Raw genomic sequence first — 13,666 nt, 5'->3', positions numbered from 1 at the left:
TGGAACGGGAGAAAATGACAGTAAATGATGCAACTTACAAACAATCAGTCTCAAAAAATACACAAGCAACTCCTGCAGCTCAATTCCAGAAAAATAAATGACCCAATCAAAATTGGGCCAAAGAACTAAATAGCCATTTCTCCAAAGAAGACATACAGATGGCTAGCAAACACATGAAAAGATGCTCAACATTACTCATTATCAGAGAAATGCAAATCAAAGCCACAATGAGGTACCATTTCATGCCAGTCAGAATGGCTGTGATCCAAAAGTCTACAAGCAATAAATGCTGGAGAGGGTGTGGAGAAAAGGGAACCCTCTTACACTGTTGGTGGGAATGCAAACTAGTACAGCCACTATGCAAAACAGTGTGGAGATTCCTTAAACCTGGAAATAGAACTGCGTTATGACCCAGCAATCCCACTGCTGGGCATACACACAGAGGAAACCGGAAGTGAAAGAGACACATGTACCCCAATGTTCATCGCAGCACTGTTTATAATAGCCAGGACATGGAAACAACCTAGATGTCCATCAGCAGATGAATGGATAAGAAAGCTGTGGTACATATACACAATGGAGTATTACTCAGCCATTAAAAAGAATACATTTGAATCAGTTCTAATGAGGTGGATGAACTGGAGCCGATTATACAGAGTGAAGTAAGCCAGAAAGAAAAACACCAATACAATATACTAACACATATATATGGAATTTAGAAAGATGGTAACGATAACCCTGTATGTGAGACAGCAAAAGAGACACAGATGTATACAACAGTGTTTTGGACTCTGTGGGAGAGGGAGAGGGTGGGATGATTTGGGAGAATGGCATTGAAACGTATAATATCATATAAGAAATGAATCGCCAGTCTAGGTTCAATGCAGGATACAGGATGCTTGGGGCTGGTGCACTGGGATGACCCAGAGGGATGGTATGGGGAGGGAGGTGGGAGAGGGTTTCAGGATTGGGAACACGTGTACACCCATGGTGGATTCATTTTGATGTATGGCAAAACCAATAAAATATTGTAAATTAAAATAAATAAATAAATAAAATAATCTGAAAAAAAAATTAAAAAAAGAAAATTAGAGATACCAAGGGAACACTTCATGCAAAGGTGGGCTTGTTAAATGATAGAAGTGGTATGGACCTAACAGAAGCAGAAGATATTAAGAAGAGGTGACAAGATACACAGAAGAACTGTACAAAAAGGATGTTCAAGACCAAGATAATCATGATGGTGTGATCACTCACCTGGAGCCAGACATCCTGGAATATGAAGTCATCTGGGCCTTAGAAAGCATCACTACAAACAAAGCTAGTGGCGGTTATGGAATTCCAGTTGAGCTATTTCAAATCCTGAAAGATGATGCTGTGAGAGTGCTGCACTCAATATGCCAGCAAATGAGGAAAACTCAGCAGTGGCCACAGGACTAGAAAAGGTCAGTTTTCATTCCAACCCCAAAGAAAGGCAATGTCAAAGAATGCTCAAACTACCACACAATTGCACTCATCTCACATGCTAGTAAAGTAATGCTCAAAATTCTCCAAGCCAGGCTTCAGCAATACGTGAACCATGCACTTCCAGATGTTCAAGCTGGTTTTAGAAAAGGCAGAGGAACCAGAGATCAAATTGCCAGCATCCACTGGATCATGGAAAAAGCAAGAGAGTTCCAGAAAACATCTATTTCTGCTCTATTGACTATGCCAAAGCCTTTGACTGTGTGGATCACAAGAAACTGTGGAAAATTCTGAAAGAGTTGGGAATACCAGACCACCTGATCTGCCTCTTGAGAAACGTATATGCAGGTCAGGAAGCAACAGTTCGAACTGGACATGGAACTACAGACTGGTTCCAAATAGGAAAAGGAGTATGTCAAGTTTGTATATTGTCACCCTGCTTATTTAACTTCTATGCAGAGTACATCATGAGAAACGCTGGGCTGGAAGAAACACAAGCTGGAATCAAGATTGCCAGGAGAAATATCAATAACCTCAGATATGCAGATGACACAACCCTTATGGCAGAAAGTGAAGAGGAACTAAAAAGCCTCTTGATACAAGTGAAAGAGGAGATTGAAAAATTTGGCTTAAAGCTCAACATTCAGAAAATGAAGATCATGGCATCTGGTCCCATCACTTCATGGCAAATAGATGGGAAAGAGTGGAAACAGTGTCAGACTTTATTTTTGGGGGCTCCAAAATACTGCTGATGGTGACTGCAGCCATGAAATTAAAAGACGCTTACTCCTTTGAAGAAAAGTTATGACCAACCTAGATAGCATATTGAAAAGCAGAGACGTTACTTTGCCAACAAAGGTCCGTCTAGTCAAGGCTATGGTTTTCCAGTGGTCATGTATGGATGTGAGAGTTGGACTATAAAGAAAGCTGAGCACAGAAGAATTGATGCTTTTGAACTGTTTTGTTGGAGAAGACTCTTGAGAGTCCCTTGAACTGCAAGGAGATCCAACCAGTCCATTCTGAAGGACATCTGCCCTGGAATTTATTTGAAAGGAATGATGTTAAAGCTGAAACTCCAGTTCTTTGGCCACCTCATATGAAGTGTTGACTCATTGGAAAATACTTTGATGCTGGGAGAGATTGGGGGCAGGAAGAGAAGGGGACGACAGAAGATGAGATGGCTGGATGGCATCACTAACTCGATGGACATGAGTCTGAGTGAACTCTGGGGGTTGGTGATGGATAGGGAGGCCTGGCATGCTGCAATTAATGGGGTCGCAAGGAGCTGGACATGACTGAGCAACTGGACTGACTAACTAACTGACTGAGGTGGTTCCAGATTTGGGCCAGAGTTGAGATCAGCTATTTCTAGGTTTTCCTGAAATCAACCACTAAATGGACACTCTGGGGGCATGAAAATTAGCAATAATCAGTTGCTCTCATAGGGCATAAACAAACCCTCTTTCTTTCAATCTTTCATTCAACATGAAGAGAACATTGAAGTATTTAACAGCTTTTCAGGACAAACTGTTAGCTTCCTGATGATGTTTGAATAGTGGCAGTTGTCCATATGGGAGTGAACTGAAGGATATAGTAATTTCAAGTGACATTATTCACTAAGCAGCCCTGAAATAATAAGTTTGGTAACAACAAACAGATCATTACTCAGCTGGGTGGCATTTGAATTAGTATCCTAAAAACTCCCACTGTTTTGTTTCCAAAGCTGAGTCTCTTTCTTAAAACACCATGAAAATTAGCATGACTAGAATGGTTAGACATTTTCCTAATTCCTCCAAACTCAAAGTATACACTATATGTAGCCATCTTCCTCTAGATTTGAATGGGAATGTTACTCATGCAGTTGTGTCCGACTCTTTGCAATCCCATGGATTGTAACCCACCAGGCTTCTCTGTCCTTGGAATTTTCCAGACAAGAATACTGGAGTGGGTAGCCATATCCTTCTCTAGGAGATCTTCCCAACCCAGGAATTGAACCTTGGTCTCCTGCACTGAACCTGGCTTCCCTGGTGGCTCAGAGGTTAAAGCGTCTGCCTGCAATGCAGGAGACCAAGGTTCAATCCCTGGGTTGGGAAGATCCCCTAGAGAAGGATATGGCTACCCACTCCAGTATTCTTGCCTGGAGAATGCCATGGATGGAGAAGCCTGGTGGGCTACAGTCCACGGGGTCGCAAAGAGTCGGACACGACTGAGCGACTTCACTTACTTACTTACTCCTGCATTGTAGGCAGATTCTTTACTATCTGAGCCACAAGGTAAACTCTATTTTTTAGTTATACTAAAAATCCTGGAGAAATGCAGAAACTTTGCTAAAGAATATTTCCTGTTTTGAGCTCTTTGATGTTAGTGTAATCTCCCACTGTTAATCTTCACAGTATATCTGAACTCTTAATCTCAGATTGTTCTGTGGGAATTAAAACAGAAAATAATTCATTAGGATGAATTATGTGAGTCTTTGTGAAACCGCAGCTCTAGCAGTAAGCATAAAAATGCACCCTACAGCTTGAAATTAGGGATTAAGAAGGCTGAGTGCCAAAGACTTGGTGTTTTCAAATGTGATGCCAGAGAAAACGCCTGAGAGTCCCTTGGGCTGCAAGGAGACCAGAACAGTCAATGCTAAGGGAAATCAACCCTGAATATTCATTGGAAGGACTGATGCTGATGCTGAAGCTGAAGTTCCAATATTCTGGCCACCTGATGCAAAGAGCTGACCTATTGGAAAAGACCTTGATGCTGGGAAAGATGGAGAGTAACAGAAGAAGTGGCTGGCAGAGGATGGGATGGTTAGATAGCATCACCAACTCTGTGGTCATGAATTTGAGCAAACTGCAAAAGGTAGTGAAGGATATGGAAGCCTGGTGTGCTGTAGTTCATGGGGTCACAAAGAGTTGGATACTACTGAGTAACTGAACGGCAACAACATATGTAATGCATATACATATATGAATGTATAGATAGACTCTAAATTGCCAAACACAAGTATATTATTGGAGAGTGCATACACCTTGAGATTATCAGCTATTCCTTAAAAATACTTTAAATTTATTGAGCTACAAAAATACTGGAATAGGAATAATTTACCTAGTTCTCTCCATTTAATTTCAAAAGGGTTCAGCAAATTTTGAGGTTTGTTACAAGACTCACTCAGCACACACATATGTGTGAGCACATTTGGGGAATACTTAATATATGCCATTATTTGAAATTACAGATAGCTCAGTTAATAGAAATGCAAAATCTGCTGTTCTCTTTGTCTTTTAAAAATTATTTCCATGTGTTGTAATTTGGCATGGTGCAATTTGTTTGGAAAATTAAAGTAATAAAACCTTAGTTTGTTGTGTGTCTGAATGGTGGCAATGATTGTCTCAGTGGGTGGCTGCAAATGTGGGCAGAAGTCATTGTCAAGATATGCAGACAGAATAAATACTATTTACTAAAGGCTAATGTATAAGAACTAATAATAAACATATTGTTGCATGAAAAATTACCTCCCTAGGAGAGCTTGAACAGTTAGTGTCAGTGCAGTTAGCATGCATATGTTTTTCCTTCTAAACCACTAAAATAACCTTCTGGAGAAAAGAATCCAGAGCAGCCATCTCTTTGTCACCTTTTTATGTCATGCTATCTGGGGTTATGTGGTAGACTATGAAGTTAGTAGTAATTAATAATGATTATAGTTGCTGGATATTAATATTTTAGAAGCATGAAAATGATTATTGTAATCATAGGAAGCACCATAAATACATGTAATTGTGATAATGCTGGCTATCATTTTAGTAATTTAGAAAATTAGTGCATAAAAAGTGAACAGTGAGGGACAATTTAGAGTGTGTGAATATGTATGTAAGAGGAAAATTATTACAGGGCAAAGCTAATCAGCTGGACAAGAAATTTTTCTGAAACTGTTCATTCTCAAACTTTCTTCAGTAGGAAATTTGAATTTTCCCAATGTATGACCCCTTAAAAAGCACAATATTTTTGAAAAATTGCTTTGGATCTATAAAGTTCTAATTACAAGGCACAGAAATTAGATCCTTAGTCAAAAGGATCTAATGCATTGAGATTTTAAAATATCAGCATGGATCAAAGACAAAGATGTACTGCTCTAAGTGTATCCCATAAGTCTTTTTTTCTGTGATGAATTCTTTCAAAACTTCAAGTGAACTTGTCTTTGCTTTGAAAGAATCTTGTCAAAACTGGTTATCTTGATCCTCTTGAATGGTGAATATGTGAAAGTGTCGGACTCCTCTAATAAGCAATTTATGTTGAACTTTTCAATTAATACCACAATAACCCTATGAGATCAGTAATATTACTATATCCATTTTACCAGAGAGAGACAAAGAGATGTTGAGTAGTTTGTCCAAGGATGCACAGTTGGCAAGTAGCAAAACTGCTATCAAACTCAGGATGACTCCAGAATTCCCAAGCCTAAGGCCACTTCTCTATATTACTGTGCATGGAATTTAAAAACAACATAGTCAGGAAAGCACATATGAGTTTTATAGGGTTTTTTTTTTTTTTTGTCTTTTTTTTAAGGGGTGGGGTGTGTGGTTATTTTTATTTATTTATTTTTGGCCATGTCATGGGACACAGAATCTTGGTTTTACATATCCCCTGCAGTAGAGGCAAGAAGTCTTAACCTCTGGACCGCCCAGGAAGTCCCAATTTTATATTTTTCAGCTCCTTCTTTTGCAAAGGCCATACATGGATAATGTCCCAGATTATAGGGCTGGTTCAGATTAAGATACACAATGGATATGACGTAAGAATAAGTATTAGAATATTATATTGGAGGATGATTAAGGATTAGTAGCATGATATTTGTAACATACACTAAATCTGAGAGGTTAAAAATAAGAATCCAAGACAGAAGCCAAGAACTAGAACAGAGGTGTGTGTGAACAAGATGCAATGGGAGACCAGGTGAGGGGGTTTCTGAATGATTATGTATCACAGGAGCTAGTGTGAGTGAGGAACATACTTATAAAGTGTACTCTTTAGGTGATACATAGGTGCATTAATAGCAGTGTATAGTAAAATAACAGGTAGTTAAATACATGGTTAAACATTGAAATTTGTTTCTCATTATTGATATGTATTCAAAAGTTATCCCTGATATTATACATTTATATATATATATATGCTGCTAAGTTGCTTCAGTCATGTCCAACTCTGTTCGACCCCATAGACGGCAGCCCATATATCAGATGCTTAAATTTAAAGCACAAAATCTATGATTATATAATTAAATACTATGAATACTAGAAAAGCAGGACTTAGCAGTGAATTCATGTGTGTTATCAGTGGACAGCTCATAGAAATATGCAAAATCATAAATAAATCAGAAAAATATAATTTTTTACTTTTATTCTTTTTACCATTAGTATACTTTTGTTATCAAAAAAACTGCACAAGATAATGTATTTATCTTCTGCATCCTTCTTCACATTTATTTCCTTACATGAATGTTACCTTCCTTCCTCACAGAATATCTTTGTCCTTGTTGTTTCCAGTTTCCAGATCAAGTTAATACTTTTCAGGAGAATATTCCCTTGATTATCCCAATGGAGGCTAACCACTGTTTCATGTGAATTTTAAAAGTAACACCAACTTGAAACTTTAAAAATTAAATTTTTATATACTTTATGTCTTCAACTGAATTGTAGGTCTTTGGGGATTATAATTTATTAGATTTCTTTCTTTGTGTACATATATATATACATATATATACTGATTGAAGTAAACTTCATCAAATTACGTTAATCAACTATCATTTACTATCATTTATCATACACCAGTTTTTATTTTTTTTCTTTTTATTTTTTTTAAATTTTATTTTTACTTTGTTTTACTTTACAATACTGTATTGGTTTTGCCATACATTGATGTGAATCCACCACGGGTGTACATGCGTTCCCAAACATGAACCCCCCTCCCACCTCCCTCCCCATAACATCTCTCTGGGTCATCCCCATGCACCAGCCCCAAACATGCTGTATCCTGCATCAGACATAGGCTGACGATTCGATTCTTACATGATAGTATACATGGTACAATGCCATTCTCCCAAATCATCCCACCCTCTCCCTCTCCCTCTGAGTCCAAAAGTCCATTATACACATCTGTGTCTTTTTTGCTGTCTTGCATACAGGGTCATCTTTGCCATCTTTCTAAATTCCATATATATGTGTTAGTATACTGTATTGGTGTTTTTCTTTCTGGCTTACTTCACTCTGTATAATCGGCTCCAGTTTCATCCATCTCATCAGAACTGATTCGAATGTATTCTTTTTAATGGCTGAGTAATACTCCATTGTGTATATGTACCACAGCTTTCTTATCCATTCATCTGCTGATGGACATCTAGGTTGTTTCCATGTCCTGGCTATTATAAACAGTGCTTCGATGAACATTGGGGTACATGTGTCTCTTTCAATTCTGGTTTCCTCGGTGCATACACCAGTTTTTAGATGCTTAGATTAGAAGGAATAAAGAAGTAATCATTGAACAAATACATGGTTCTTTTCTCAAACATCTCATCATTTGTTGGAAGGAGTGTAACAGTCTGCATAAGCTAAGTTTTGCTGCCACAACAAATGGCTACCAAATTCTAGCTTCTGACAAATAAAAATAGTTTGTATATCTCACGGAGTACACATCCATTGAAATTTAGCTAGTCTCTGCTTCATAATCTGCACTCCAGGATTCAAACTGACAAAACAATCTGGTCACGACACAGAGGTAAAAGAAATCGCAAACCATGTTCTGGCTTTAAAGCTTCTCCCCAAATCACACACAAAGCTCACTGCCACATCTTTTGGCAAATGTTAATTACATTTCTGCTGATACATTCTACAAAGGTGGGATATATCTTCTAGGAGTGGGGGTGGGTAACTCAGACAGAGAATGTTTACTGAATTGTAGTTCAAGTTACCTCAAGGTGAAAGAAATAACACAGTAATGAAAACCTTTGTCAGAGAGGATATCTATTTTGCTTTTTGGAAGCTTCCCATGGTAGATTGTCAAATCACCTGCTATCAGCATTGGAAAGAATGTTAAAAGTCATCTAATTCACCAATCTATTCAAGGCAATCAATAACTGCATGTTGATGGAGATTAAATAAGTGTGGAAGTCAATAAATATGCAGTAATACCATAGGATCATTTCACCCAGATAAGATAAATTTTTGTGAATATGAGAAAAAAAATATGTGAATGAATAATCTACTCCAGGAAATTGTTTCAGAATTCTACACACAATATGTATAGATAGTGGCACTGTGAACTTTTTTACCCCACGACATTTTATTGGATCAATGTTTAGATCTGAAATTTCTTAACAAAAGCACAGATGATAATTTAATAATTCTGTGAATACATAAAAGCTTTTGTAACTGAATTTTAAGGGACTTACTAGTACCATTCTTATGCTAAAATTAATCTATATTTCAAAGAACAGAGTGAAATCTGAGAATTTATTTTTACTATTTTTCTATTTTATTTAAATCTTACTACCATCCGTTTTATATAATAAGACAAGCCATGCTTTTTGTATGATATATTACTCATCTGTAATCTGTTCATATTAATTTAGTGGATCTTTCCTATTAATTTGCTAATAATTTGTCTATGTAATATAATATGACAAGTTTCAATATGTATAGTAAAGATATTTCTTTTTATAATACTTATTTTAGCAATTTAGTAAGGGCAATGATTAATATGAAAACAAACAACTGCATTTCTATATACCAGCTAAAGAAAATGAAATTTCTAGGAATAAACCAGTATGAGTAAGACTTCAGTACAAAATCTTTAAGGTGTTATTAAGAAAAATCAAAGACAGAGAAAATAGTGGAATATACCATATTTATGTTTGGAAAACTGTTTTAAGTATGCCAATTCTACTCAAATATATAAAATATAATCCCAATCAAAATACAAGAAGTTTGGGAGAAAAGTGATGATCTAATTCTAAAATTTTTATAGAAATGCAAAAGCCAAAGAAGTCAAGACATTCTAAAAGATGAGCCAAGTGGAAGCACTTGTCCTGCCAGATATTATAAAACTAGAGTAATTAAGTTAAGACAGCACATAATTAGGCCAGAGATGAATACATAGACCAATAATAATAAAGAACAGTGAAAGGACTCATGCATCAACTGACTTTTTTTCTATATGAAATTAGTTGAATACTTTAGAAAGGCTCAATGAAGTAAGATTTCTAAAATATATTGATACTGATTTAGGTGGAGGTGGTGGTGTTTAGTTGCTAAATTGTGTCTGATACGTTTGTAACCCCAGGGACTGTTGCCCGCCAAGCTCCTCTGTCCATGGGATTTCCCAGGCATGGATACTGGAAGAGATTGCCATTTCCTTCTCCAGGGGATATTCCTGACCCACAGATCAAACCCATGTCTCTTGCATTGACAGGTGGATTATTTACCATGGAACCACCAGGGAAACCCAGGTATAGGTGAAATACATATAAAAGACATGGGAGAGGGAGAAGGTAGGATGACGTGAGAGAGTAGTATTGAAACATATATGTTACCATATGTAAAGTGGATCAGTTCAGTTCAGTCACTCAGTCGTGTCCGACTCTTTGCGACTCCATGAATTGCAGCATGCCAGGCCTCCCTGTCCATCAGCAACTCCCAGAGTTCACTCAGACTCACGTCCATTGAGTCCGTGATGCCATCCAGCCATCTCATCCTCGGTCGTCCCCTTCTTCTCCTGCCCCCAATTCCTCCCAGCATCAGAGTCTTTTCCAATGAATCAACTCTTCGCATGAGGTGGCCAAAGTACTGGAGTTTCAGCTTTAGCATCATTCCTTCCAAAGAAATCCCAGGGCTGATCTCCTTCAGAATGGACTGGTTGCATCTCCTTGCAGTCCAAAGGATTCTCAAGAGTCTTCTCCAACACCACAGTTCAAAAGCATCAATTCTTCTGTACTCAGCTTTCTTTATAGTCCAACTCTCACATCCATACATGACCACTGGAAAAACCATAGATAGCCAGTGGGAATTTGCTATGTGGTGCAGGGAACCAAAGTGGGTGCTCAGTGATAACCTTGACGATGGGATGGAGAGGGACATGGGAGGGAGGTTTAAGAGGGAGAGGACATATGTATACCTATGGCTGATTTATGCTGATGTATGGCAGAAGCCATCACAATATTTTATAGTAATTTTCTTCCAATTAAAAATAAATTTTTTAAAACATATGGAAAAAATAGTTAAAATCTGGGAGAAGTCTCTCCTAAGATTATTTCTTGTCTCTACATTCTGGCTTCTTTTGAGGAAAACCCACACTGCAAATTATACAGAATGGATTATGGCTGGGTTTATAATTGAAAACAAAAACAAAAACCCTGATGTAGAGCTTTTGTCAGAAAATTCATACATACTTATATTCATTCATATTACTTTGGCAGGTCAAAATTTTGGACAATAAATATGTAATTATATACTATAAATTAAGTTTATAGTGTTACTATTTTTTCTGCTTTATTGTTATTTTTTATTAACTAACCTCCAGCACTGAATGTAAAGTATCAAAATGTTTCTACTGTGCTTCTTATCATGTATTTTTTTTTTAATTTTAAAATCTTTAATTCTTACATGCGTTCCCAAACATGAACCCCCCTCCCACCGCCCTCCCCACAACATCTCTCTGGGTCATCCCCATGCACCAGCCCCAAGCATGCTGCACCCTGCGTCAGACATAGACTGGCGATTCAATTCTTACATGATAGTATACATGTTAGAATGCCATTCTCCCAAATCATCCCACCCTCTCCCTCTCCCTCTGAGTCCAAAAGTCCGTTATACACATCTGTGTCTTTTTTCCTGTCTTGCATACAGGGTCGTCATTGCCATCTTCCTAAATTCCATATATATGTGTTAGTATACTGTATTGGTGTTTTTCTTTCTGGCTTACTTCACTCTGTATAATTGGCTCCAGTATTTTTATGCTTATCATAAAGAAAAGCTTACAAAGAATAAATTCAGTGGGTTTCTTTGGGGACATCTACAGTTTTGTACTTTGGACTGCATATTAAGCATAAAAAATTCTATTTCTTTCAGGACAGGAAAATTGGTGTGGAGAAAAATATTTCCTTTGAGTTCAGTTCAGTTCAGTCCCTTAATTGTGTTCAACTCTGCGACCCCATGGACTGCAGCATGCCAGGCTTCCCTGTCCATCACCAACTCTCAGAGCCTACTCAAACTCACATCCGTTGAGTCGGTGAGTGGTAGTTTTCAGTAAGACATGGGTAAGATGTGATTCAGTGTTCAATATAACAGTACTTTCTTGTAACTAAGAACTCTAAAGACACATACTTAAAGTGTCAACTAATAAGAATTGCTATTACAAAACCATTTTACTTCTCATAAAATAGCATAATCTCACGCTTCCTTTACCACAGTCCCCCTGCCTCCTTATATTTTATCTTATTTAGTTATATCTTCTGTTAATTAAAAAATGATTTTTTTAAATAACTTTTTTTCTAATGCCTTAAGAACTTACTTTTCTTATAAATGTTGAGGAGTTTTTACCAGAGGGATCTCATTTTTTCTCAATTCTTTTTAAATGAAATAAAATTTATTCTATATTTCATTAAAATAATGTCAGTATATGGCATATGCATATAACTTGAAAAATTAAAATGTTCAGAAGACTATATTATGCCTGGTTCTATGGCTTGAAGGGAGAAGGAAATGGCAACTCACGCCAGTACTCTTGCCTGGAGAATCCCATGGACAGAGGAGCCTGGCTGGCCATGGTTCCTGGGGCTGCAGAGGGTTGGATACAACTGAAGTGACTAAGCATGCACACATGGCTCAAAGACAACCACTTAATACTTGCTGCAAATAATTTTAATGTTTTATTTTTACATATTTTATTTTTACATACATTTTAAAATGTAACAACCTTTGTCATTCATGTGACATTTTATCATAAATGGTTTACTTATAAATTTAAACAGAGAAAGATAATTTTACTTTTAATATTTCAAAATAAGTTTATTCTAGGAGAGCTAAAAAAAAATTGTGTATTGAAACATAAAGATTTTTGTGATTTAAGCACAATGTTACCTTGAAAGTGAGAAATCACTGTAAAATGAGAAATTTTTCTACCAAAGAATAAAGCTTTCTTGATTGAAAAATGAATATGTATCCTTTTCAATCTTGATTAGAAAATTATGCTTCTTCAGCACAACCCCTGTGCGGAAGAATATAAGCATATTACATAGGTTTTGTCAGTTGAATGCGCCACTGCTTATGGCAAAAGCCATAAAAACGAGGACAGTTTATGGCTTATTCCAATGGAGAAATCTAGCATATTTGGTCAAGAGTAATAGTGGTAGTGGAACTGGGAGTCAAAACACAAAGATAAAAGTGTCTGACATGAGTAAAACCTGCTAAACAGTCTAACTAGCTCTGACACTCTCTGGGGTAGTATAAGTCTATGTTTTGGCTCACTGGAGTCATTTTCCCCAAAGTCATTTCCTTAGCTCTATTACACAGCTATTTTTATTGAATCTGTGAGCTACCCCATTATAAATATTTTTATACTGGATCTAAGCAGCTTTAGTTTCTGGTTTGCAACCAGGAACCCTGACTGGGACAGAATTACAGGGCACTAAAGTTAGACTCTGTCACTGGCAAGTCATCCTCAAACTGACAAAATAAATAAGCAATCTTCAACTTGAAATAGTTATTCTCTGGCAACTGAATGTCTTATTTCCCTTTATAAATGATAAAATAATCTCTAGGATGGCTTCAATCTGTGTTTTAAAATGTTTAAATTACACAGTGTGGGTAGGAAAATGATCACAGTTGATATAACAACTAAGCTTCATTCCTCCCTATACTCCTAAGTTATGAAAAGTGACTATTACATTTGGAGTTTCCAAAATAACCATTTTAACTGTACTGATGTCAAATTGTATATCTCTATATTAGCTTCACCAATGTTTTTATTTAATTAACCTGATACATACAACCATTATCTATCATGTTTTATAAATTAAGGGTGTCATGTGTTTTGAATCTTGTAAAGATTATTTTTATTGTTCCTTATTTGTGGCTTATCATGCTCTAAGAACATTACTAGTTATCTTTCAATTAGATTTTTGACATTGAGAAAAGTATTTAATTTCTACATGCTGATATTA

Source organism: Ovis canadensis, chromosome 3, assembly GCF_042477335.2.
Source record: "Ovis canadensis isolate MfBH-ARS-UI-01 breed Bighorn chromosome 3, ARS-UI_OviCan_v2, whole genome shotgun sequence".
In the NCBI taxonomy this organism is placed as follows: domain Eukaryota; kingdom Metazoa; phylum Chordata; class Mammalia; order Artiodactyla; family Bovidae; genus Ovis; species Ovis canadensis.
This window is presented reverse-complemented; position numbering follows the sequence as displayed.